Raw genomic sequence first — 27108 nt, 5'->3', positions numbered from 1 at the left:
TAAAGAACTGTTGTTCTGTTTGTAATCACATACTGTGGTCTAAACACATCATTTTTAGATCTGTACTTTAAAACACAAAAAGGGTTTTGTTTAGACAAACACTGGTAAGCAAGAGAGCACTAATGCTTCTGCCTTTGATTGGAATGAAGCTATGCTTCAGTGAAATACCAACCAATTTGTAGGGAAGTGTCAGAAAACCTACTAATTTGGTATTATGCAGATCAAACCACCAGTTAATTTATTGAACTTTTCACTTTCCTAAGGCTACCGATTGGATCTGTAATAGCTTCACGGACAAATGACTCATCATGAAACTATTTTAATGACTCTCTGAAGCCAATATCTAGGATGTGTTCCCTTCTTCACAGAAATTAATTCATCATTTGATTACTGTTTATCAAAAATAAAATATGTGCCAAGCCACACATAGTTTTGTTAGATCTAAGGAGGAAAGAATCTTTCTGCTTCAATCTGTCTGCGTCCCATCTTCGTGGGTGGGATTAGAGATTGTCTCCTGTGTAGATAGGCATAGAGGGACCCTGTCCCTTCTGATGACCGCAGTTATGGTTAAGAGACACAGAGAAGCCCAAACAATCAAGTTTTCTAGTCTAAAACCTCCACTCTGACCATAAGTCTGTTAATTTTTAAGTCTGAAGTCTCATTTTTTTAATGTTCTCATTAGTAATAATCATATATGTGACAGCCAGCCCTATGCTAAGCCCATCACATATACTAAATTAGTAACACCCTTACCTTTGGGTAAGTAGTATTATTATCCCCATTTTACAAGTGAGGCTTGTAACTCCTCTGATGCTCAAGAGGATTGAGTAATTTGCTCAAAGAGGGAACCTGATAAATAAGTGAGTAAGCCAGGATGTACAGCCACACATCAAACTGCAGAGCCCAGCTCCCTAACAGCTTTCCATCACCACTGGGTACCTACTTTTTGTTGGACACTATTCATAACAGGATACTGTCTTCAAGACATGGAACTGAGCAGGAGAGCTCAGTGTGGGAGCTGGGGCAAACAGAACAGGTATCATGGAAGAAGAATAGTATGACTCCAGAGAGAGAGGAAGGTGATTCCAGGCAAGAGAAATGGGATGAGAAATTTGGCCCCAGTTTTACCCAAACAACTAGAGTCTACTTTAGCTCACATGGGATATCTTTGTAGAGTCTGGCTAAGATTCACCTTGACTGCCAGGTTGAGGAGTTTGAACTTTCTGGAATTCTGGTGTAAAGAGTAATGTAAAACATCATATATGGTGTCATTCTTCAAAGGGTGGATACTGCTATAGTATTACAAAGTTGTTTGAAAGGAATTGTATAGCTGGTTGGTTTTTGTCTACATTGATATAGTACATGAAGCATTTCTATTTTTTCTTTCAGAGAAATTCTATTTTTTTTTGTTTTTAAAGAAAAAGTTTAAGAAACAAATAGCACCCCCCCACACACACACTCCACCACCACCACCAGTTACCCCTTCAATCAAAAAACAAAGCCTGTAATATTGGGAACCATAGCCTGTGTCTGCATTTCATATCACATCTTGGAATGGGTGTCGTTATTAGTTAAATAAGTAAATAGCATAATATAAGAGAGGTAAACAAAATTCAGCATACCTTTTGGTCAGTCTCCTGACTTAGGTGGAAATGTTCACTTCCTAAAGATTGCAAAGCCACGTTCCCTGCCTGTCCCAAGCTGTGGGACCTTAGGGGCCACATACCAGAGATACAATCCACAAGAACAGCCTGCAAAGCTATGTGAGGTGTCTAACATTTACACAAAAATAAAATAAATTACACAAACAGTACAAAGATTCTCTTCCATTTGGAAAGACTCGGGAAATCAGATTTGCCTATAAAAAGAGTTATAAATGATTAGAGTTATGACAGCTCCATATGTGTTTCATCTTTGAAACCAGCATCCCCTCCCTACCCTCCATCTACCGGCGAAGTCTGGAATAAGGACTATTTTTCTGGTAACAGAAATCATTAAAACCGCGACTCAGCGCAATGCCTTCAGCTCAACTTGGATCTAGTCAGGGCTCTAGACTGAAAATTCTGTCATTTTGTGAATTGATACTATGTATCCAAAAGCCCAAAGAGTGAAAATCTAAAAACATAAAGGGGTATTTATACTTTCCAATGGCATCGGCCATTTGTTCTCTCCTTTGTGTGGGGGGGACAGAGTTAAGCAAGAGCTCTCCCACAGGTACTGGCTGAAGGGAGGCATTGAGCCAAACTCTTCTAGGTACTGTTCAGAAGTGTGGCATTTCCCTTAGTGAGCTACAGCCTTTGGAGAGTCCAGGTTCCCCTTGCTTGTGGGTGTTCGGGTGAAAAGTCATGTCCTCTTTTTAAAACTTGACTTAAGTGAACTCTGGGAGATGCTCCTCCCACCGATGGGTGGCGCCCGTGACCAGAATAGAACATTGACAGTCTCAGGACCCTTGATGGTTTCCCCTGCGGGGGGAGGGGGGGGGGCTAAAGATGTTATTTTTACTCTGGTGACCCCTTGTCAAACTGGAGAACCACTCATGGTCATTTCCAACCAGGGCCCTGAGTTATCAGCTATGTGACTGAGCACAGACTGGCAGGGATTCCTACTGCAGAAGCATTTTTTAAAATTAGCTTCAGGAAATCTGAGTGGTCCTAACTAAAGATAAAAACCACAGAATAGATTATCCTATTGGTGTGGAAATCTTAAAAAGTGCCAGGTTTTCTATCTTAACAGTCTAACTACATACTTTGCTCTGCCACCTTCCTTTTTTCCTTTCCACTATTCCAGTGGTGTCTGTTTTGAATTAAAATGTAGTTTATTCCTCCCTTTGCCCTATCACACACAAATATCATTTTGAAGTCGAAAACATCCAAATTTTGTCCTCACACTTTTACCGAGTACCCTTAGCACCTGACTGAAGATCTAGACAAAGATATCAATTAAAAAAAAACCTCACCACTAAATATGGCGACGCAACTGGAATAATATGCAGCAATAAAAAGGACCCAACTATTGATACAACAACTTGAACGGATCTCAAGAATGTTATGCCCAATGGGGGGGGGGGATAGAAATCAACCTCAAAAAGATCACAGATAATATGATTTTGTTACTTAACATTCACAAAACAATTAAAATATAGGGACAGAAAATACCTCATTGACCAGGGAAGGGAGAAGGAGGCGAGTTTGCTTGTAGAGGATCCGCACAAGGGAGAACTTCCGGGTGATAGAAGTTCTGTATCTTGGTCATGGTGGCGGCTGCACAAATCTGTGCATGTGAAAAAATAACGTGGAAGCCAGGCATCCATTTTGAGCACATATGTTGCACCAACATCAATTTCCTGGTTTTGATCTTATATGAAAATTATGTTGGATGTAACCATTGGAGGAAACTGGGTCAAACGTATATGGGGCCTCTCTGTGTGACCTTTACAACTTCCTGTGACTGTATTACTTCAAAATAAAACGTTAAATATGTGTAAGTCCACCAAAACATGGATCCCTCTGTACAGCAAGTATAATTAAATATAGCATAGTGACACATGCCAAAAAAGTGTCTGAAATTTTTTTTAAGTGTGCTCCTTCTAGAAAATTGCTTCAGAAACCCAAAAGAAATAACATAGGGATGATGTGTGTTCTCGGGTCTGTAATAAAACCACCCCGTGTATGCAGTGCCCTGAACCATCTGATTGCTTTTCAAGCACTCACAAAGCCCGGGTGGAAACAAGAATGCTTTCAGTTAGTTCACTTTCACAGTCAAGATCAGTCCGATCATACAGTTTATAAAAACATTTTGCGTCTATGGACCACATTCCTTCCATCTGGAGAAAGTGCAGAAAATAAGACCACAGCATGAGTATAGCCCCACGTTGCAGGCAGGAAATCTTCCTTAACACGGAACGGGCTGCCCGCCCCCTTCCCTCCTTTCTCAGTTGCTCTCTACTTCTCTTTCCGAGTTCATCTCACTCACTCGCCTGGTTTCTCTAGCGCAGTCCCAGCGAAAGCAGGCAAGCTTGGGAACGGTGCCTGTCCCCCAGACGGCGGCTGCCCGCGGTCCTCCCTGGCGCGGCAACGCAGCTCCTGCTCCCGCCGCCGCCCGCACGCACCCAAGGACGGCGGGGCAGGATGCGTGTCCCTGGTGAGCCCCCAGCCACCGCTGGAGATGCTGCAGGAAGGTGCCCGGACTGACACTGCAAACACCCCGACGCCCGACCAGCTGTTGGCCAAAGTTGCCTCTTGGGGGATTACATCTTTTTTTTTTTTTCCTTTCTTTTCCTTCTTTAACATTTTTATAGTACCCCGAGTGTACCCAGGGTTATAAAATTACGCCAAAACAAAGAGCAAAGTCCTTGTCCTAGGAGTATGCAGTGTAAAAAGGCGCAAATGACGCAAGGCAAAATGACAGGACAAACACGGGGCGGGTGGGGAGGAAGTTACCCTGAAATGTAAGGTAGAATCAATAAGACTTTTAGTGGGCCCAAAAAATGGTAAAGCCAAGTCAGGACTGGGAACAATAGAAGTAAAGGGTTGCAGTAGTAGCCCTAGGAAGAGGGATATTTTGGAGGGCTTATTACACAGAGCCATTATGCTCATCTATAAGGTAGGTAATAGCAGTCCATCTAATTGGAAAACCAGGATTTCTTATAACTGTTTAAAAAACACCCCAATGCTCACCATGTGCCATACATAATTTTATTTTACCTTCCTAAAAGCCTCATGAAGTAGGAAGTGTTTCCCTCATTTTATAGGTGAAGAGAAGGAAACAGTCAGGCTAAGACACTAGCTCTCTCTGCATCACTCAGGTAGGAAGTGAGAGCGCCAGAGTTGGAAGCAGCCAAGAGCCGAATCCAGGAAACCCCACTGTGTGATGGCACAGGCCTTCCTTTCCACACACCCCACTTCCCCAGCCCACATGCTTAATTGTGTGCAGTAACACACACTGAATAAACAATTTAATTAAACAATATTTATATAGACTGTCGGCAGTGCATACATTCACTTTGCAGAGGCCTTTCATATTTCAGGGAAAACATGCTTCCCTGAAGAATAAGTACTATTATAAAAAACACAAGAGGGTCATTCTCCTTCCTTCCTTCATTCAGCCAACACGGATGGGTAGCTGTTTGTGCCGGGCGCCATGGGAGGCCCCACAGAGACAAGAATGACCAGAAGAGGCAAGGAGGAGAGAAAACAAGGGAACTGGAGATGATGTTCATTTTAATAATGGATGCACACTAGATTTATCAGGAGAAATAGGGGCAAATAGCCAACAGGAAATAAGGGAACATTTCAACCTTATTATTATACAGGGAATGACGTTATTCTGGGCTGGACTGTCCTGCGTATTCTTTATCCCTCTTTCCATTTCCTCTCTTCTGTTTCCTTCATTTTAGTTATGACAGAGGAAAACACACTGTCAGGGAACATCTAGTATAGACATTTGCTAACATTTCAAATACTTCTCTGGGTAGCAGAGTAATATCATTAAACAGTAATGTCTGTCCTACACTGAGTGCTCACTATGAATCAGGCATTCGTTTAAGCATTTTACATGTGTTAACTCATTTAATCCTCATAACAATCCCATGAGGTGGGTGCTATTATGATCTCATTTTGTAGCCAAAGAGATTGAGGCTCAAAAAGATTAATATACTTGCCTAAGGATATAATGTGAAAAAGTGGAGGATTTAATGTATTAACTGAAATTAGGTTTTGGATTATTTGTGGATTTCATTTACCCTTTGAATTCCCTTCCAAATAACAGTTTGACTGCGAGTATTTTTTAAGCGTGGAAATGGTGCAGAGACATGCAGACCTCTGAGCCAGGGATGAGAGGTTGTTATGAAAGATCCCTAAAGAAACAAGAGACCCTGGGAGTTGTGTTTTCCAAGTCCACTATCAAAAGCCAGAATCTTAACTGGCATAAACATCTACTTTGGAGGAGGTTGCCATCATTACTGTCACTCCATGCCCTATCTCATGTTATTTTTTTTTAACCACATTTTTCCTTCCCGACTCTTGTGTACCACACTAAAATAAATCAAGCCACTAAAAACTAAAGTAAGGAGAGAAATCCTCCCCAGTTAGCCCTCCTCAATGAGAAAAACACACAAAAGCATTTGTTTGGAAATATTTTTTTGTTATTGTGTAGGTTGTACCTTAGTTAAAATAGACTATCCCTTTGAGAGCCAGAAAAGTAATTTGATTTTCTCATAAGGAGGACAACAAAGTCAAGTCTTTCCATTTAAGCGCAGTGTTTAAAACATTACAAGGAGTCTAAAACACTATAGTTCAGTATTATAGGAGCATAATATAATGATAAAATAATAAAATGTGTTGCTGATTCCCGTATGCAGTCGTTTTGTCCCTTGTTAACACAGTTAGCTTCTGAAATTTCAAGGGCAGGCAGAACTTTGGGACCCTTGCTGAGAGGATGAGCTAGGACATCACAGACCACACCTTCCTCCCAGCCTCCTCCCTCCTAAGTTCCCAGAGTGGCTTCCACTTTCTCCTTTCTCCCTTCAGAAGGCCAGTCTCTGTTGGGAATTCTCTCCTACTACCTTTTATTTCTGCTTCATTACCTAGTCTTGAAATGTTCTCTGACCCTTTCCTGAGCCAGCTTCAGTGGTGGCATGCTCAAGCCTGAATTCTTCCTGGCTCTCAACATGCTGTCAGTATGCCTGTTTGCTTGCTTATTCTTTCCTTCCCCTAGACTAATTCATTTCTTCAACAACCATTTCTTGGGCACCTAGTATTTGCCCAGGACTGCAGTAGGTGTTAGGGAAACAGGAATAAAAAGAGACTCCCTACCAGGGTTCCTGGAAGATAATGATAGTCAGTGATTGTTTGTGGAATGAATGAATGGGATTAGGTCATTACAAAAATAGTAGAAGGAAGACCAGGGGAAGATTAGCAGTCACACGAAAGACATTTGGCAATTCCATCTCTCCCATCGTGCACATCCTTCCCTGTTGGGTAACATCGTTGTAAGCCTCTTTCCTCCTTAAGTTTTTGTTTTCCTTGTTGTCTTTCTTTCTGCCAGCTTTATTGGAAGCAGGAACTCTGGCATAGAAGGGACTTAGTTCTGATGCAAGCACTGTCATTTACTACTGGGTGATCCTTGGCTCTTTCCTCAATTTCCATGGGCTTCAATTTCCTCCAGTGTAAAATAGAATAGAGATAGCAAACATCTATAGCATGGAGGTTTGTGTGAAGATTAAATGGGAGTCACATTTGTAAAGGGCTTAGCTAAAAATCTGGCTTTTAGAAAGTTCTTTCCTTTCTCTTTTCTTTCCCCTATTTCCAACCCTTACCCTTCCTACAGGATGTCATCAAGGCAGTGGTGGCTTGTAAGATGGCTTGGTGATACATGAAGCATATTATTTAAAAAACTAAATTATTTTGATGAATATCAAAAAATATCTAAGTGGCCATAGATCCCATTAACTTTTGTTATTTTTTTTAATAGAAATCATTGCTTTGGATATGTAAAAATTAAAAAAAAAACAAACTAAGGCTTAAGTTTTTAAAAAAATAGTTAGAAAATATGAGTAAGTCAGTACAAAGGTGAGGAGGAAAGATAGAGGAATCAACTCCTGAAAAACACTGAGGAAATAAACAATGACAATGACTCGAAAGCAGAAAAACATTTAACACAGAAGTCCAAAGCTGCTGTAATTATTATGCTTGGCCTCAGCATTTGATAAACCGAGAGGTAACCATTTACCATACTATGCATTTCTCAAATGTCACTTATTGAAAAAAAACTAGTTCTGGAGCCGCAAGGATTCAGTCTACAGCTGTATGATCCTGTCTTGGCTTTCTTAGTATTGGATTAGTCTGTAACGGGCCAAATGGTCAGCTTTGGGTCCCTAAAAGTCACCTTTCAGTTCTGCTCCTATAATTGTTCATTTGGATTTAAGAATAATGAATGAATAATGAATGACCCCATAGGACTTCCGAAGAGGTTCTGTGTTGTCCAGACTGTGTATGTCTCCATCCTGCTCTATAAATGAATATAATAATAGAGTCTATAGCATAAGGCTGTTAATGAAGATTTAACATAAAAGAAATACGGTAATTGATATATATGTGTGAGCCACTGTGCTCATTCACCTAGAACAGACTAGCCTCCTTGAGTGCCTAGTAATGCATACTCAGCCAGAAGAGCTCATCCAGCCCAGCGGCCTTGAGAATGATCTACCCCCTTACACGAATCTCTCTGCTTCTTAAAGTTTTGTGATAGAATCAGCCCAGTGAGAGCTTTCAGTCTCTGAACACATGGCATTGAAGAGTCCACCTGCTCTCCCTCAGTTTCTCTGTCCTCACCAGCTCCACCCACACCATGGACTTTCTGTAGATTCATTTATTAGCATCCGAGAAGCTGTGTTACACACGTGCGTGCACACATTCCAGGTGAGAGTCCCCCAATCTCCATACTCTTCTTTTTTTTAAGATTTTATTTATTTATTTGACAGAGATCACAAGTAGGCAGAGAGGCAGGCAGAGAGAGAGAGAGAGAGAGAGAGAGAGGGAGAGGAGGAAGCAGGCTCCTCGCTGAGCAAAGAGCCCTATGTGGGGCTCCATCCCAGGACCCTGAGATCATGACCTGAGCTGAAGGCAGAGGTTTTAACCCACTGAGCCATCCAGGTGCCCCTACTCTTGAAGGACAGTTTGCAGTGGGGCTCATGTCCCAAACCCCACCTCTCCCCAAAGTTAAGGTCTATAAAAGGCTATAACCAAACAAACCCAAACCAGAGCCCTGGCCACCAGGCCCTGGAAATCGTGATCTAGGTGTCGCAAGTTCTTTTCATAACGTAAGACAATTCAGTCAAAACGACTCGGTCTGTGCTGCCTGGAAGCATAAATATGAACATAACAATCCAGGAAATTGGGAGATGGACCCTCTAGGCTCCCTCCCTCCCTGAAGGGTGAGACAGCTGGGCCACTCAGAAGTGCATAACAAAGAAAGCTGGGCTAGAAGTTGGGGGCAGAAGGGGCAAAGGCGGTGGAGGGGCGGACGGAAAAGGTGTAGGTAGGACCTGCCCTCCGAGGGGGTCCGCTTACACCTCCAGGGCCGCAGCTACCGCTCCGTCTCTTTTCTCAGGATCTAAGATGCTCCTGAGACCGGTAGAGATGCAGTTTTGTACTGAGAAATTGACATCAAGATCCTCCTGTTCGGCCAGGCCCAGGTATCTAAACACTTCTGCTTAGAACTGTGGCTCCGGATCTCCCGGTCCTCACCAAGCCTCACTGCCCGGTACACAACACTGGCACACCACTGACCAAGCCTCCCAGGTTGGGCTTCCCAGTTTAATTCATCCTTTTCCTCTAACCAAGTCGAAAGGCGGGTGCGCATCTCCTGGGCTGTCGGCCCAGGCAGGGCACTCCCCCACTCTCCCTGCTGGATCACTAACAGGAGCTGAGAGCCCGCGGGGCGTACTCCACACCCCGGCGCCACCGCCCCAACCTTGGCGCCTCCACCCCTGCCCGTGGCCAGGGTGCAGCGCCCACCCGTGCCACGGCCAGCGAGGAGCCACTCCCTGAGCGGCTCCCAGGGCCGGGCCCGCCGGTGCCCACGCTCACCTCTCTCCCCTCTCCGGACTCCCACGGGCTCCCACCTCCCCTCCAACCCCGCAAGGGGCTCCCTACGTCCAGGCTCCCTTCTTTCTTCACTTCTTTCATTCAATCTCTTATCTCCATTTCCCTCAGACTCTCACGCACTCCCGCTCTAGCCTCTTACCCCTCCTTGCCTTCTCCCCACCTCCTTGGGCTTCTCTCCTCTCTCTGATGTCCCCTCTCCGTCCCCTCGTCTCCACTGGCCTTTCCCTCTCCGCGTTTCTGCACTTCCCCTGCCTTCTCTCCAGCGCGCTCCAGGCTTTCCAGTCCCACGGCGCTGGACGCCTCTCTTGGAACTTCGGACTCAGGGTTCCCACCACCCCCCGCCACGGCCCCCAGACCCGGCGCAGCTTTCACCTTCCTCCTCTGTTGAAGGAGACTCTCTGGGGACTCCCAGGCCCGCAGCCCCCCACCCAGGGAACCGTGCTGGCCGGGCCCAGGCAGCCCAGCTGTCAGGGACAGCGGGTCTATTTTAGGTCCAGCACCCAATGTCCCCGCACCCAATGTCCCCGCCCTAAGGACATGGGCCCGCAACTTTTCCTATCCAGATCCCAAGCTGACTCGAGCTAGGTTGGTGGCCCCGCCAGGGCTGTGGAAGGCGGTCCCGGGACACCTAACTGGAAATCCAAGTGCCTAGGGAATCTGGGACCGGGGACAGGGGTAGCTGAGTAGCGCTCCGGGGAATGGGCTACCTTGGCACAGCCACCTCTCTTGCAAAGAGAGTCAGTCCCCTTAACCCCGTATGCCCTGGTTTCCTTAATTTCTAGTCAACCCGGTCATTAGTTTGCAATAACCCACCCAAAGCGCGATCCTTTGTGAAATCACAAGAAGAATAAGGGTCAATCAACAAATAAATTACAAAAAGCTGCAATACCTAACCTAAGTCCCAGACGGTTGAGAGACCAGACGGCACACGTGTGCGTGTCCCTGTGCGCACACGCACACAGGAGCGCACAAACTCCAGTCCGAGCTGGGATCCAGCCACAAGTTTGCACACTGACAAGTCTCTAAGCCTAGCAGAAAATAGAAAAGTTTCACTCACCTGTGCTGCCTTCTACCTCTGCGACTGAGATCCAGGGAAAGTATCGGAAAAGGGTGGATTGAGAGACCCTCCTTTCTTTTCTTTTCGCCTTTCCGAAGAGTGGAAATTTCCATCATGTGATAGGGGGCAGCATCCTCAGTGTCGCATTTCCTGCGGACCCTCCCTTCCAGCCCAGCCACCAATCGTTGGGCGGCAACCTGAGATGTAAACAAAAGCATCCTCCCAGGTGGGCTGAGTTGTCCAGCTGTCCCGCTAGAGCCCAGCCTGGGAGCCGACAACAGAGAGGATCTTGGTGTGAGTTGGGATTTTCGTTGTTTGGTTGGTTATTGGTTCTATAATTAAGTCTCTTCATGTCAATGTGGTCTTTGTTGAATCTGCCCTATATGCGGGAATAGGTGTGGATCTTCACTTCTAAGTCAGTAAAAAAGTATTTCTGGTAGGTGATTCTAAACTGCCTCCAGGTTTAGGGTTATCAAACACGAACTTGATATCAAGGAGGAAAAGAAATTGAGGAAGGGGTACAAATGAAAAACACAGTTAAAGTCACTTTATGATCAGTGAAGTTGGGGATAAGTTGTTAGCATTTAACCATGAGTGGGGATCTTTGGCAATGTTTTTTTCTGAGACTTCAATTTAAACATTATTCCCAGTACATATGGAGAAAGAATTAGGATACAATAAATAGCACTGTAATTTTTTATTGTTTATTAAAAGCTTTAACCTACCACTTTAAGGAAAACTGTTTATATTAAAACTATTTTCTGATTTAAGCAAAATTCTTGTTTCAAAAAGGCCTGTGTAACAAATATGTTCACAACCCTCTGTTTATTTTAATATTCATTTGTCATTCTTTGGGGAAAAAATATTCTCCAAAGGAGAACTGATGCCACAGTTCAGAAATTGCTTTCTGAACTCTGGCTTGTCCAGTATCACTGTATTCAGAAGGGTAAGTCTCACTGTTTGATCATTCCATGAAAGCCTAGAACCATCTTCTCTTACTTAGAGTTCCCATTGACTAAAACACCAGCCTCACCTTAGCACATCAAAAAATAGAACGATAAGAATTACCCAGATAATGTCTGATGATCAAGAACACTCAAGAAACAACATTAATATATACATACGCATATGTACATATATACACATCAAACTGTACTAAAACCTCCAACAATGCAAATTCAACAGAAGGATGATGCAATAAATACCTTCACTGGGGTTTCCATTTTGGAGCCTAAATATGAATAAAAATCAGTATTTAAATAGTACTTGTTTGGGGGCATCTGTGTGGCTCAGTCAGTTGAGTGGCTGGCCCTTGCTTTCAGCTCAGGTCTTGGGATGAGCCCAACCTAGGGCTCTAGGCTCAATGGGGCGTCTCCTTGAAGATTCTCTCTCTCCTTCTCTCTCTGCCCCTCCGTCTGCTTGTACACCTGTGCTCTCACACTCTCTCTCTATAAAATACATAAATCCTTAAAAACATAAAAAATAAAAAATACCTGTTTTATGAAAGCAGATTACTCCCTCCTGACCAATTACTGTATACCTGCATAGTTTGTCATAACAAGAAGTTTCCATTCCGAGAAATTAGAATACATCAGAATGATTTTCAAGTCCCTTTAAACTTGCTGAAACTAGATTATTTTTGTGCTCACACTTCCCATTGATTCTTATTTAATGAACATAAGTATATTTTACAAAGCTACTGAAGTGTCAAAATTAGTAGGATTGAGAGACGATTAGTGAGAGATCAAGACAGATGTGTATTCCTCTCTGCCTAACCTAACATTTATTAAAGACAAAACTCAGGTTTCTAAAATGAAAAGCTATTTCAGAATAAAACAAATGAAGATGACGTCATGCAATTCAAGACAGATACTAGTTAACTGTGCAACTGCTCAACTCTTTAATGATCTGTTCAATCAGTTCTTGGCATCTATATCCTAGTACAGAAAAGATTAAAAAACAGTGTTTCTTTGCCTAATTTTCTGGAGCCCAGTGGGTTAGTCATCTATATAAACTGTTGCTATCAGGTGTGTGTTGAGCTAAAATGAGACGCATTCATCTGTGAATCAGTGAAGTGGCGGACAAAGTTCAAGTGTATCATCTTTTGCAGCTACTGTCCATTAGAGTTAAAGAAGAGCTCAAAGCCACGTCTCCATGGTATGAGGCAACTGACAGCCCTTTATTTTCTCTGCTACAGCCCAAACCTGAGCTGCTGACAGCTCTGATGAATCTACCCAATCTTCAAAGATCTGCTTAAACCAGTCTTTGAGATGATGAGAAGAAGCCCTAACCAGCAACATGAATACATCTGCAGGACCACAGTGTAAAACACATTTGATTTACCATCAGATCATTCACTGGCTCCGGAGGTGTTAGCTTAAGTCTGAATCTCAGAGCTACCACTCTCGAGCTATGTGACCTTGGCCCAATCACTAAGTTCTTTGTGACTCATTTTCTCCTTCTGAAAAATGGAGCGCATTTCTTAATATATTGTTTTCCTCACTGAAGTTATTTTCAGATGGCCTAAAAACTCACCTAGTGATGGAGGAAAATGAAATGTTTGCAATTGAGAAAAAAATTTATAGAGCAGATAGCATTTACTACCATCTTGACAAAGCTGGCTTGATCGAAGCTGTCTGCTCTAAAATTGTATTAACACATTAGCACATATATTAACACAAAATTAAATGAGCACATAAAAGCTCTCTTTTCTAAAAGCACATTAACCTAGGAGTGGTTATTAGTTTTGTCATGAATACTTTTCTTTTTAAGAAAAGTCTACATGGAAAAATATTCCCCCCAAATAGTCTTTTGAACCAAAGCTAATACTTGAAAACAGAGCTCTGTGTTCCAGGAAGTTTGGAAAACATTGTGTCAAAAGTTCTTATGGGATTCCTCAGAAGTTTTAATCAATCTCCCTAAAGAGCATGAAGTATTTCTCCACGACTGTGAGCCCATTTTGGAGGAACATCTCCCAGAGCTGATGATCCAGAGTATACCCATTACCAGATTTTAGCATAAATGAATGTCTGATGAAGGAATTAGAACAGAATTATTATTTAAGGCCGCAAGACAGTGCTATCAAATTCCTTGGTTTACGGACTATTGTTGAGAAGTTTGATGGCAGTGATTTTAGTAGACTTCGTATAAATATTTTTCTTTGATAGTAAACTTTTAACAAGGATTATTTTTCCAACTAATAATTATTAAAATTGGTTAAAATGCTTTAGGCTATAAAATACCTGAATGTGTATTATGGCACCGGATACTAAAATAAGTTAGCCGTAATATTATTCTTCTCCCTATTTAATGAGAAAGAAAACAAAGGTTCAGGGGAGTTAGGTGGTTTATCCAAAGACACAGTACTAATAATTGGCAGACTGGAGCATGAACCATTAGCTTCAAGTTCAGTATCTTCTACAGCTCACCTTCCTTTTCTTGTGAGCATTTTCTCTTTTAAGACTGGTAAGTGTTTTCCTGCCTATAATGTAGCCAACACTGAATAGCCTGCTTAGCCATAAAATTATGATTTTTAAAGTAATCACTATCAAAGCAATTATCTATCATAATTGCATGAATTCTAATGTCAGTATAATGACTTTATTTTCTATGAATTTGAGCTTGATTTATGTGAGAAACTGAGTAATACCAAGAATTGTATTTATGGTTGAATTTTAGTGTTATGTTCTATAAATGGGCTGCAATTTCTTACTGGTACTAGGAAAAAGATAGCTGAATAGATCACTCACCATCTCAGTTTCACACATGACAAAACAACTAGCAACCAGTTCTCAAAACAAAATATCAGAATAGATCTAGGCTCTCAGGAAGGCCTCATTTCCAATATTGGGATGCCAGGGGCTAAGCTCTGGGGCCCCCTCCAGGGGGTGAAAAGGGAGAGCAGAGCCCACATGTCGCACATGGATAGCTCAGAGAGGAAAATGTGCCCTGTGTGGTCAGCATTCAACACCAGCCCCAAGGACGTTAGCTCCCGTCTCTCTGGTCTGAAAATGGCATTACATGCAGTCACCTGAACAGTCATAGTCACCAAACACAACAACTTCCTTTTCCAACTCGACACTCGTGGCACGAATCAACTATAGCCATCTATACAACCCATCTTCTAAACTGCTCACTTCCCCCTGGCTTCCCAACACCATGGTCTTCCATGCCTTCATGCCTTTGAGTGTATTCTGTCCACTTTCTGGAAGCCCTTGCCACTGACTCTGCCTGTCAACTTCACCTTTTGCTCATCTTTCTAGTCTCAGCTCACATATCACCACTGAAGTGAATGAAACCCTTCCCGACTCCAGTTATCTTTTTTCTTGGTAGGCTGGGGACGTGGGGTGGAGGTGGAGAGTTCAATGAAGGCTGGAAAAAGAGAACCAGCATGTTTTGGACATGGAATTTAGTACTTAACAAGCACCCTGGGAGATGGATGTTTTTACCCTTGCTTTTCAGATGAGATAATAGGGACCGAGTTCTGTGGCTTGCAAGAGGTGGGAATTGAATTAGGACTCAGGTGGATGGGATTCCAAACTCTTCTCATTCCATCCCATGATTAAACTGGGCTCAAGAAATAGATCATAATACATTGTTTGGCCCCCGTTAGACTCTGGGTCCCTCAACAGCCAGTCTCTGTTATTCTGATCTGTGTTCCAAGCATTTGCCATAGCATCTGACACTAGGAACTCAGTACCCATAGCCAATGAGCGAGTGAGTGAATGAAGAAAGCTCTATGATTTGCGTACTGTAACAAACACTTTCTATTCCTGAGTTATTAAATGAAATGATCTGTGATTTATTCCTAAGGATAATCTGTATCTTCTCTCTATTTATTTTTTCGTAAGTCATGAGGCACCACCATTAGGTGTCCAGCTGTAGTTTTGGTGCCCAGAGAGACAGTGATGAAATCTGCCAGGCCACCAGCTACTCTGACGTGCTTTGCACAACTGGTGTTTGAACAGGGACTGACACTGATTTGACATCGCCAGGTAACACAATAGCATGGCGGCTTTCGGAAAATGATATCAAGGTAGTCTAAAAGCAAATTTTACCCATGTGACATTCCTCCGAGAGTTAAAAACTAATTCATGTCAGTCTTAACTTCATATTTTCTTTATCAGGAAAAATCAAATGAAAAGACTTATCAGCCAAAACCAGACATGTTTAAGGAGAATTACCACATTCTCCTTAATGGGTATTCCAAAGTGAGAGTTTGAAGGTTGAAAATGGGACTAATTTGAGTGTACAAAGGATGGCTCTGACAGAAAGCCTCTTGAACACTGTCTTCACTTGATACATTCCTCCCCTCTAGACTTTGCCTACCACATTCTCCTTAAACATGTACATTCTTATGTACAAAAATTTATGTACGAACTCCAAATGTATAGGAGACAGAAAATGAGAAATGAAACACTTGGTTTCGAATTTCTAGAACCAGATGTCCTTTATTTGAACTCCAGCTCTGAATTCACTTACCAGCTAATAACTACTTAGTAGTTACACAATAATTAGGCAAATGATCGGCCTCTCTATACTTCAGTTTCCTCATCCGTTATTTGGGGATAATTGTTGTACCTATTCACAGAGTTGGGTTTTTTGTTTTTATTGATTGATTGATTGATTTGTCAGAGAGAGACACAGTAAGAGTGGGAACATAAACAGAGGGAGTGGGAGAGGATGAAGCAGGCTCCCCTCTGAGCAGGGAACCTGATGCAGGGCTCGATCCCAGGACTCTGGGATCATGACCTGACCTGAAGGCAGACACTTAAGGACTGAGCCACCTAGGTGCCCCTCACAGAGTTGTTTAAAAAACTTTAATTAAGTCACTTGCACCACATACCCTTTTCAAATAGAAAATGTTGGGATGCCTGGGTGGCTCAGTTGTGTAAGTGGCTGCCTTTGGCTCAGATCATGATCCCAATGTCTTGGGATCGAGTCCAACATCAGGCTCCTTGCCCAGTGGGGAGTCTGCTTCTCCCTCTGCCTGCTGCTCCCCCTGCTTGTGCTCTCTCTCTCTGACCAATAAATAAATCTTTAAAACACACACACACACACACACACAAAATGGAAAATGCTGGTAATAGTCACATCATTTGTTGGTGAAAAATTCTTATAACCACCCCAGAACTTTATTCAGGTCCCCTGGGCCTGTTTCCTCATCCTTAGTACAAGAGACAGACTGTTTGACCCTTGCATCCTGTGTGATCTACACTCTACAAATGAATAGCTTCTGAGTGCTCTTTATTCTCTTGCCATCACCACAAAACTCCAGTTTCCTATTTGCCTTCTGAAGAGATGGAGGACAGGAAACAATTATTAATCTACTTCTTAATTTTCAGAAGACTCAATCTAAAATAGAACAAAACAAAACTTGCTAAGTTCCATGAAAGCATTTAACTTCTAGTCTTCAAATGTAGGAGAGGTGGTGTGAAAGAGGACAGAAATATGTGCTCACTTTTACGTTGGGCTCTAGCCTCCAGCGGTCCCAAGGGTAGAGCATTACTTCATTCTTTCTCCTTGTTGGCATGGTTTCTCTTGAGACTGTGAGTTCTGTTGCTGTTTTGTCAAGACATATTTGCTGAATAAATAAAAGAATGGAGGGGCACATCAATGATGTTTCTCTGTTTTTCAAGAAGTTAAAAAGTTGAATAATAAAAAATGGACTTTTTACCAAACAAAAACATTTCAGATTAAAACACTACTGTGAAGATGACTTTGGCACTTATTGGTCTTAAAATTATAACTGGTGTTACTGGGGGAGATATTCCTATCCTATATGGGACCTTGGAGAAGTTGAGTCTGACTGAGATCATCTTCTGTGTCATTCCAGCCACTGACCAGGGTGGAGTCTACCTTCTGTTCTTCCCAGAGTGGAAGCATTCTTCCAGCCCCTTCTTTGATGAGGGTCTCAGCAAAATAGGAGGTCTGGGCCCTTCTCTTCTGTAGCATTCCCACCCCGTCAGTCCTCAACTGCCCACAAACACAGGACTATGTGGATGTGTTAAAATTCTGAAGAGTGAGGCACATCTCAGAAGGGTATTCCAAAGTGAGAGTTTGAAGGTTGAAAATGGGGCTAATTTGAGTGTACAAAGGATGGCTCTGACAGAAAGCCTCTTGAACACTGTCTTCACTTGAGACATTCCTCCCCTCTGGACTTTGCCTACCCACAGCTAGCCTCTCCATTCAAATCTGGTAACCCCATCTCCTCCCTCAGAAAACCCAGTCCTGTCCATAGCTACTCACCTTCTGACTTAATTGACACTTAGTGGGTGCCCCTCAGTGTTAGGTGCTAGGGACAGAACTATGAGCAAAACAGACATGATCCCTGTCCTTGTGGAGTTTATAATGTGGCAAGAGAAAATATTTTCATCAAAGTGTGACACAAATAAATAGAAAATGACAAAGACTGTAGTGAAGGAACGATCCACTGGGTCCAGGGAAAGACTTCCTTGAGACCATGATTCAAGAATCAGCATGAGGAGAGTTTTGTTTCTTAAGACAGTCATGACTTTGGCATAGTCATGTGCCCATGGGCAACCCATGCCAGCATTTGAGCTGTTGCTCCTGAGATAGGAGAGGTGCAGATCCATTTCAGGTCGCAAGAAGGACTCCTCTCCAGAGGCGGACAAGCTCCTATGCCGAAAATTAGGTAAATGTGGGATTCTATTCTGTCTCCCTGCCAGTAAGAGCCATGAACTGACTGGTCTGTTTCTAGGTCCCCTGTGAATCAGCACATCTTGCAGAACATGCTTTACCCACCTAGAGATAACCAGAGTTACTTAATCTTTTGCTTGATTCTTTAAGAATCATAGAGCTCATCCCACCTGAATACTGTGCTTTCAATTAATTTTCTGTACTGCTTTAGACCAACCACATTGCAATGAGAATCATTGTGTATTAGTTGTCAAGGCTGCTCCCTTTGCTGTCTGGAAGGAACGATCCAGCCTGATGGAATCTTTTTCATTCTGGATCGTCTGGTGATGATTGAGGTGTGAGAGGGAGGCATCTGTTAGTTCAACTTGCCATCGAGAGCTCAAGAGCAAAAAAATATTTAAAAAATAAAAAAATAAAAAATTTCTGGTTCTTTTAAAAAGCCTGACTGTAAACTAAAGGGCTATCTGAGTGAGTCAGTAAGGAATTAGCCCCAAAAATGGGGCATGGGGGTACCTCCATTTAGAGAAAGCTATGGTCCATGATCCAGAGGTTCCTTTAAATCTTGAACAAACAAAAATGGTAAAGTCAGTTTGGAAGTGAAATTTACAGTCAGTCCCCGCATTTTTTCTTAAACTTATGTTGACATATTGCAGCATGTAGTACGTTAGGAAAGACATGTTGCAATATTCTGCAATATTTAATGTGTAAAGGACAAAGTCACACCTCAATCCCATGTTCTGGGTTTTGTGGGTTTTTTGTTTGTTTGTTTTATTCTGTTTTGTTTTTTACTCCGTAATCCCCACCACCTGTTTAACCCATCCTCCCGCCCACCTCCACTCTGGTAACCATCAGTTTATTCTCTATAATTAAGAGTCTGTTTCTTGATTTGTCTTTCCTTCTCTTATTTTTTCCCTTTGTTTATTTGTTTTGTTTCTTTAATTCCACATATTAGTGAAATCATAGGGTTTTCTTTCTCTGACTTATTTTGCTTGGGATCGTCCTCTTTCTATCCATATTATTGCAAATGACAAGATTTCATTCTTTTTTTATGGATGACTAATATTCCATGACACACACATGTGCACAAACACACACACCCCACTTCTTCAGCCATTCATCAACCGATGGCCACCTGGACTGCTTCCATATCTTGGCTGTTGTAAACAATGCTGTGATAAACAGAGGAGTACATGTATCTCTTCGAACAAATGTTCTTGTATTCATTGGGTAAATGCCCAGGGGTGTTGGGTCATAGGATAACTCTATTTTCAAGCTTTTGAGGAACCTCCATACTGTTTTCCGGAGTAGCTGCATCAGGTTACATTCCCACAAACAGTGTAAGAGGTTCTTCCTTTCTCCGCATCCATGCCATCACTTGTAACTTTATTTATATGAATCCTTTCTCTTTTTTTCTTGATTAACCTGGCTAGAAGTTTATCAATTTTATTGATTTTTTTTTTTCAAAGAACCACCTCCTGGTTTCATTGACCTGCTCTATTGTTTTTTTTCTTTATCATTTATTTCTGCTCTAATCTTCATCATTTCTAATCTTCATCATTTCTTTCCTTCTGCTGGTTTTACATTTTTGTTTGCTGTTCTTTTTCTAGCTCCTATAGGTGCAAGGTTAGGTTGTTCATTTGAGATTTTTCTTGCTTTTTGAGGGAGGCCTGTATGTCTGTGAGTCTCCCTCTTAGAACCACTTTTACTGCATCCCAGAGGTTTGAGGCCATTGTGTTTTCATTTTCACTTGTTTCCATGTGTATTTTTTATTTCTTCTTTTATTTCCTGGTTGACCCATTCATTGTTTCATAGCTTGTTATTTAACTTCCGTGTATTTATGGTCTTTCCAGATTTTCTCTTGTGATTGACTTCTAGATGCATAAGAGTTTTATGTTTTTCAGTGTAACCAATTTTTATGCTAGCAATTTAACTTATAACATAAAGGGAGAATCCTACCAAAGGTGACTGCGTAGGTAAGTCTGTCATCATGATTATGACATTTGGTTTCCAACTATAATTTCCAAATAGCCTCTTCAAACCAAATCTGCTTATAGGCCTGCTCTTATTTAAATATCAGCACCTGAATGTGTAAGGCAAGTAGGCCTTTAGGAACTCCCTTTAGGAACCCAAACCTACAGAGTTGCCTCCTCAGCTTGCTTGCAAAGCAGGCCCTAGAGAGAGCTGTTAGGGCAGCCTAAGAGGTATCCTGAAATGGGAGAGGTATCACCCTTTCTGGAACTGGCCTTGGCTCTGAAAATGAATGTTTGGCATCTGTCTAATATATCTTCCACTTTCTCTGGCCCCATGAAAGGTGGTGTGTGTCCGTGGCAGGGGATGGGGGTGCGGAATTGGAAGGGACAGTGCCCTCCCATTCTCATCCTTCTCCATATCAAAGCCTGCTCAGAAGCAAGGCCTGATAAACTCCCTGGCTTTGAGGTGTGAGGGTTTAAAGTACTATCTTCTATGTATTAAGCAACAATTTACTGACTATTTTTATGCTAGATAATGTCTAAGATACAAGAGAGACAAATTAGACATTCTCAGTTTTTTTTAAATGTGCAATCTAGTGGAGGGGGTCATACATGCAAGAGTAATTATTGAAAACAGAGTCCTTGTCGGCACTGGGTGGTGACCGGTGCAGAGGAAGTCATCCAGAGGAATATGAAGTAAGCAGCCTCGTGGTTCCAGTTGGGACATGGTAGGACCATATCTCTGTACCTTCCCAAAAGCAGCAAGGTAGTGTTTAATGTTAATTATTTTCTCTGGCACTTCAAGCAGGCTTCTTCCTTAATGATGTTTACTATTAACAGAATAATAAAACAATCTTTAGGCCAAAGGACCTAGACCCTCTACATTGAAATTTCAGATACCCAGAAGGAAGGTGCTCTGTCCCTATAGTGCCAGATTACTGACAGGCCTATGTGGAGGTTTACACCAGATTGATGCAGAGCAGAGGGTAAAATAGAAACTCTCAGACTGCATTCTGGAGAAGCTGATTCAGTAATGTTGGCCTTTGCCTCAATAGAGTTTAACCACCTACCCCAGGTCATTTTCATGTATGGCCAAGTTTGAAAATTTCATGATGTCCTGAAACGCCTGAAATTATACCAGGTTGGGGCATGTCTATTTGGAAGTCCAGCTCTCGCCCTTTCCTGGCACCATAGCTCAATGTCAAACAGTGACGTAGGTCCCAAACAGATGGGATTCATTGTGTTTGGGTGTCCATATGTGTTACATGGATGCTGCTTGCTCCAGAATCCTGGTCCATGAATTTCAGCAGGATGGGCCTTGGGGCCAAATCAATAGTTTGCAAGCAGTGTCCCTTGGATGGCTACTTGAATAAGAGTTCTCCAGGGTGCTTGTGGAAAATTCCCGAATCCTACCCCAGGCCTGTTGAATCAGAATCTCAGGAATGAGCAGGAATCTAATTTTAACAAGTTTAGTCCATATTAAAAGTATTCCTCAAGTGGTTCTTGCTCCTATTGAGAACATCTTGACCAGGTTCACTGACTGAGATGACAGATGAGGGCCGTGTCGGAAGGTGACAGGTCCAGGTGGCCAAATATAGTACCTACAGGGTCTGGTGACAACTCACCATAATGGAGGGGAGCGTGGTGTCTGCGCAAGGGGAGTGGCTGAGGAGGAAATTCTAGGGGGTGCTATGGGGAGGGTGGAGGGAGACCTTGATGTAGGAGATTCAGGAAATACTTTTGTCATGGATTCTCTCAGCAGAAGGACCCTAGTTACAGCACTCGGAATTGGGGGCAGGACACCAGTCCTCCAAGGAGACCGGGGTCCAAGGTGGATTCCCAAAGAAGAATTAAGATGGGAGGCAAAATGTAGCAATTTGCTGTGAACTCTGGGTACAGCAGTGACTCGAGGTGGAGTCTCTGAATATGAGATTCCTCCAAACTGAGTTGAATGGGCTTCTGCAGATAGAAGTCAAAGGGCCACCATGAGTAAAGAGAGGTATAAGGCTGAAGGAGGCAGCACTTGACAGCCTGGCATTGCTGGGAAGGCTGAGATGCAGAGGAGGATGACCACAGCACCCTAATAGCTGGAAGAAAGCCATGTCCCTGAACTCTAGAGACCCATCTTTCATGGTACAAGAAAATGATTATAAGAAAACTGAACCCTGAGTAGTTGTAAAAAACCCCATTTGGGGGCACCTGCATGGCTCAGTCTGTTGAGGATCTGCCTCCAGCTTAGGTCATGATCCTAGAGTTCCAGGGTTGAGGCCCGCATCGGGCTCTCCCTGCTCAGCGGGCAGCCTGCTTCTCCCTCTGTCAGTCCCCCTGCTTGTGCTCTTTCTTTCTCTCCAAGAAATAAAAAAAATCTTTTAAAAAAAAAAAAAAAGAAAGAAAACCATCATTTCTAGTTTCACTTATGAAAAGCAGCTGCTTTATATAACCAATAAGATTGGGCCAGTTTACACAGCCAGTAAATGGGGAAAACTTTTGCCCATTTTAATAACAAAAAGGAATTTAAAAAAGAATGCAAAGAACTGTGCATAACTAAGTACACAAGTAGACATTAGTTAAAACAATGCCATTCTGGAGGTGTTTTTTTTTAAATTATTTTATCAGTAATTAGTGTTATGGGAATTGGAATAAATAACAAATTTTTTAAATGTGTAATTAAAGGGGTGCTTGGGTGGCTCAGTGGGTTAAGCCTCTGCGTTCGGCTCAGGTCATGATCTCAGGGTCCTGGGATCAAGCCCCGTATCGGGCTCTCTGCTCAGCGGGGGGCCCGTTTCCCCCTCTCTCTCTGCCTGCCTCTCTGCCTACCTGTGATCTCTCTCTCTGTCAAATAAATAAATAAAATCTTATAAATAAATAAATAAATAAATAAATGTGTAATTAAGCAAAAGGATAAAGTCATCCATTTTCTCTTTCTACATGTCTATGTATAAAGGCATTAGACAGAACTTTAGCATCTTAAAGTTATGTTTTTTCACTCAGATATTTATTGCCTATTTATCCTAAGATGCAATGTTGTCTGTACCAACATATAAGCCTAAATTTAATAGAGGTTAAATAGTACTATATTATATACATTGTATAATATATAATATAATATATGGTATTATATTATCATTTATAATATATATTAACATTTGTTACATACTGTGTTATATTATTTACATAATATATTACATGTACGTGTGTGCATGTACACACTTATACATATCTATTACATGCTATGTGTATATGTACACATATATAATATATACATAGATACGTAATCTCCTATTAAAATAACGGAAGGAGCTAGTTCCTCTCCTTTCAAAGTGCCCCATTTATTTCCAAGTATGTCCAAAGGTGACACCTCACACATTTCCACAGACCAATCACTATGGTCTTCCATAGTCAACACGCTGTTCTTCCTTTCCTCCTCTGGCACCCATTCCACCACAGCTGTCCAAGAAGCCACATGGAAAAGCTCAGAGTATATCCTAGCCCACACTCACAGTGTGGTCTCCATAATTCCTGTGCATCCATTAGTGCCTGGAGGGGCTGGGACAGTGGTGGAAAGAATTTACTTCTCTGTTCCTTAGGCCATGGGCAGGAAGAAGAACCCATCAGTCCCAGCATCTGCCTCCTCCTCTAGCTCAGTCTCCAGCCTTCCAGTGATAAAAGTCTTCCCCACACATGGTACTGGCAGGAAATGACTAAAGGGCGCGGAGTGGGGGGGCAGGTTTGGTGAGAAGGAGCTAAGACCTGGCAGCTTCTAGAGTGATGGCTGAACCCACGCTTGGGAGAAAATAATTATATCCTGTTTTTAATAAGCTTTCAGACAACTACCAAGGAGTATTGCCTTTTGTTCCTATGGTCTTTAGGCAAAAATTGTTTGTAGGCTAGTGTTGTTTTTCCTCTACATGAGATAAGAGAAGGGGTGAGAATATTGGAAGTGCTTATAATGCTAGCATTTTGTTAACTTAATTTGTCCTTCTGGAAAATCTGTTTTTACTGCTATGGGAAACATACAAAGATCCAATACTAAAATTTCATTTAAAGTCCTGGGGAATGTGGCTTTCCATTCCTGCATATTACAACCTCACATATAAGTATAGTAACTAGTACTCACACTGACAAAGGAATTGGGACCCATGTGCAGCTATGATCAGTTTCAAGTTGAGAGAGAAAAACCTTCACTTTAGGAAGCTGAGGCCCCCCGGGTCCTGTCTGGGAGAGTGAGCTGCCCTCCCTTCCTCTCTGGGGCCCCAGTGTTAGAGCCTGGGTCAGGGGTGCCTTGGCGGTAAGACTGAGGAGGGAGGATAGAAAGAGCTGTTTCTACTTTCCTGGCCTCAGGCTGGTTGTCTTTGAGGTCTCCTTAGCTTCCTAGTACCTGAGATCCCCTGGAAAAGAGTGGTACAAATATAACCCTGTCTGACATTGAAAACAGAGCACTCTTTAGGCTCTCCTGACAAACACACCGGAATCCCATGGTTTGCTGGATTTCTCCCATTTCTCTCTCCTCTTATGTAGCCTCTGACAAGAAATTTAGAGATCAGCTCTTTCAGTAACGTCTCTACCCAAGAGCCTGGACCCCTTTGGGGTGAATGATGCCTCAAAAACCCTGAGATAGAATTTCCAAGCCATCACTTCAAATTACTGCATAACTGTGTTCATGGAAGTAGTAATGATGATGCTAATACATGTGTGGAAAAGGAAGAAAAGGAAGAATCTGGGCAACTCAACTCAATGAGGTAATTCCCTTGGTTGCTTTTCTTTTTGCAAAGGGAAAAGTTGAAGTTTTTTATTCATTTGATGACCATTTCTTCAACACTTCTCTTTACTATTACACAGTACAAACATGAGGAAAGAGCTCACAATTTCATGGGGGTGACAGAAATGGGTTTTCAAGATGGTAGTGGAGGGACGGAGGCATGCTAAGCATAAGGTGCCCACCCAGAGCCAGACAAGGAACTTGGCACCTGGAGGCAGAGGGAATGAGAAGAGGTGCTCTAACCTGATGTCTTAACGTTGGTTTCTCAGTGCCACAGACCTGGTGGCTTGTTAACAACAGAGATCTATTTCTGTGACTGATAGTCTGAGATCAAGGTGCCAGCGTGGTGGGGTTCTGGGGAGATCTCCCTTCTGGCTGCAGACTGCTAATTTCTTGTGTCATCTCTTATGGCAGAAAGAGAGTTGGTGAACCCTCTGGGGTCCCTTTTATAATAGCATTCATCCCATTTATGAGGTTTCCACTATTATGACCTCATCACCTCCCAGATATAATTATCTTCACATTGTGGGTTAGGACTTCAACAGATGAATTTTGGGGACATACATGCAGTCTATAACACCTGAATCTCAAAGAATCATGAAGGATGGGGACTCGGGGCAGCATGGTCTTGCTGACAGATGAAAGTGGGACATGGAATCCAGAGGAAATACTCCCATTAGACCAGAGTTTTACAAAACAAATATTTCTCTGCAAAAACATAGAGTTTGGGTTTCAATTTGGAGGAATACTTTTACCCTACTTCTTGAGGGGCACTTACCAAATATGTCTTCATTGGACAGATTTATTTAAAATGGTTCAGGTGTAATTAGTTGGTTTCTTAGTGATTTGGCAGTGGAACTGTTTCTGAGAAAACCTGGTTGCTACAATTAGTGATTGCCAAGTTAGAATGTGAAAGATAATATGGTGACAGAAAAGAGACTTGGGGGATGCCTGGATGGTTCAGTTGGTTAGTGTCTGACTCTTAGTTTTGAGGTCAGGTCATGGTCTTAGTGTCTTGAGATAGAGCCCCACATCAGGCTCTATGCTTCGCATGGAGCCTGCTTGGGATTCTCTCTCCCTCTGCCCATCCCCATTCATGGTCTCTCTCTCTCTCTCAAAATAAAATAGAATAAAATATTTTTAAAAAAAGAGAGAGGGAGAGAGAAAGAGACTTGGTTCTGCTGATGAATAATGTGAATGAACACCAGCAGAAAACAAGTTTTCTAGTTTGTAATTGCAACTTAATTAGGTGTATTAATGAGACTGACTCTGAACAGCACCATGTCCTTTCCCAAAGTGCTTTTCCTATACATTCTTTCATCAAATCTGCTGATTTTACTGAATAGCTTCCTGAAACAAGATCTTGTGTATATTTACGGTTGTTTATTGGCTGTTTACTAGGAGCTGGGCACCAGGACAAGCACTTCCCATGCTGTTCAGCTTGCTGATGCTGCCCTATGAGGTAAGAGCTTAACTGTCCCATACTACAGAGCTCACATGGCAGAGGCCACCAGAATTCATCACTGCCTCTCTCATCTCATGACTATGTCTTCGATATTATCATTTTAATATTATGTATTAAATTAATATTACATTAATATTAATATTAGAATCCAACTATCTTTTAAAAAATATTTTTATTTATTTATTTGACAGAGATCACAAGCAGGCAGACATTTTGCAAGCAGAGAGAGAGGAAGGGAAGCAGGCTCTTGGCTGAGCAAAGAGCCCGATGCAGGGCTTGATCCCAGGACTCCAGGATCATGACCCAAGCCAAAGGCAGAGGCTTTAACCCACTGAGCCACTCAGGCGCCCCCCCAACTATCTTTAAATACTTTCTATACCTACTCTTCCTTCATTGGTTGGTAGATCAGATACAACTTACTTAGTTTAGGAAGAATTTTCCAGTTCAGCATCTTACCAGATTCTGATACATGGAATTCTTAGAATTGTGAGCAACTGTCTACCAGAGTGGCTTTGGGGAGTCCCCCTGGGCTTGCACCCTGGTTCCACTGGTCACTCCTGAGTGAGCCATTGTACTTCTCTGTGCTGCCCTTA

The 27108-nt window shown here is 42.4% G+C and overlaps 1 protein-coding gene and 2 long non-coding RNA genes across 5 annotated transcripts in view; 1 reads left to right on the top strand and 2 right to left on the bottom strand.

The window, feature by feature from the left end:
- SLC38A4 (solute carrier family 38 member 4) overlaps nt 1–10799 on the bottom strand; it is a 64183-nt gene extending 53384 nt beyond the window's left edge. The window contains exon 1 of one of the 2 annotated variants that reach the window (XM_059185565.1): nt 10663–10799. The gene's annotated coding sequence lies outside the window, so the exon portion shown is untranslated. Of the gene's footprint in view, nt 1–3972; nt 4272–10662 lie in introns of those variants that run through there. The other variant, XM_059185566.1, reaches the window with a different exon arrangement.
- Nucleotides 10800–10878: 79 nt separating this feature from the next.
- LOC131838847 (uncharacterized) overlaps nt 10879–27108 on the top strand; it is a 30406-nt gene continuing 14176 nt past the window's right edge. The window contains exons 1-3 of one of the 2 annotated variants that reach the window (XR_009356718.1): nt 10879–10956; nt 24810–25030; nt 26452–26512. This is a non-coding gene — a long non-coding RNA (uncharacterized LOC131838847). The remainder of the gene's footprint in view (nt 10957–24809; nt 25031–26451; nt 26513–27108) is intronic. The other variant, XR_009356717.1, reaches the window with a different exon arrangement.
- LOC131838848 (uncharacterized) lies at nt 16205–25471 on the bottom strand. The gene is made up of 3 exons (XR_009356719.1): nt 25294–25471; nt 17123–17245; nt 16205–17016 (listed from the first exon to the last, which is right to left on the bottom strand). It is a non-coding gene; the product is annotated as an uncharacterized LOC131838848 (long non-coding RNA).

The sequence above is a fragment of the Mustela lutreola genome, chromosome 8 (assembly GCF_030435805.1).
Source record: "Mustela lutreola isolate mMusLut2 chromosome 8, mMusLut2.pri, whole genome shotgun sequence".
Taxonomy (NCBI): Eukaryota; Metazoa; Chordata; class Mammalia; order Carnivora; family Mustelidae; genus Mustela; species Mustela lutreola.
This window is presented reverse-complemented; position numbering and strand designations above follow the sequence as displayed.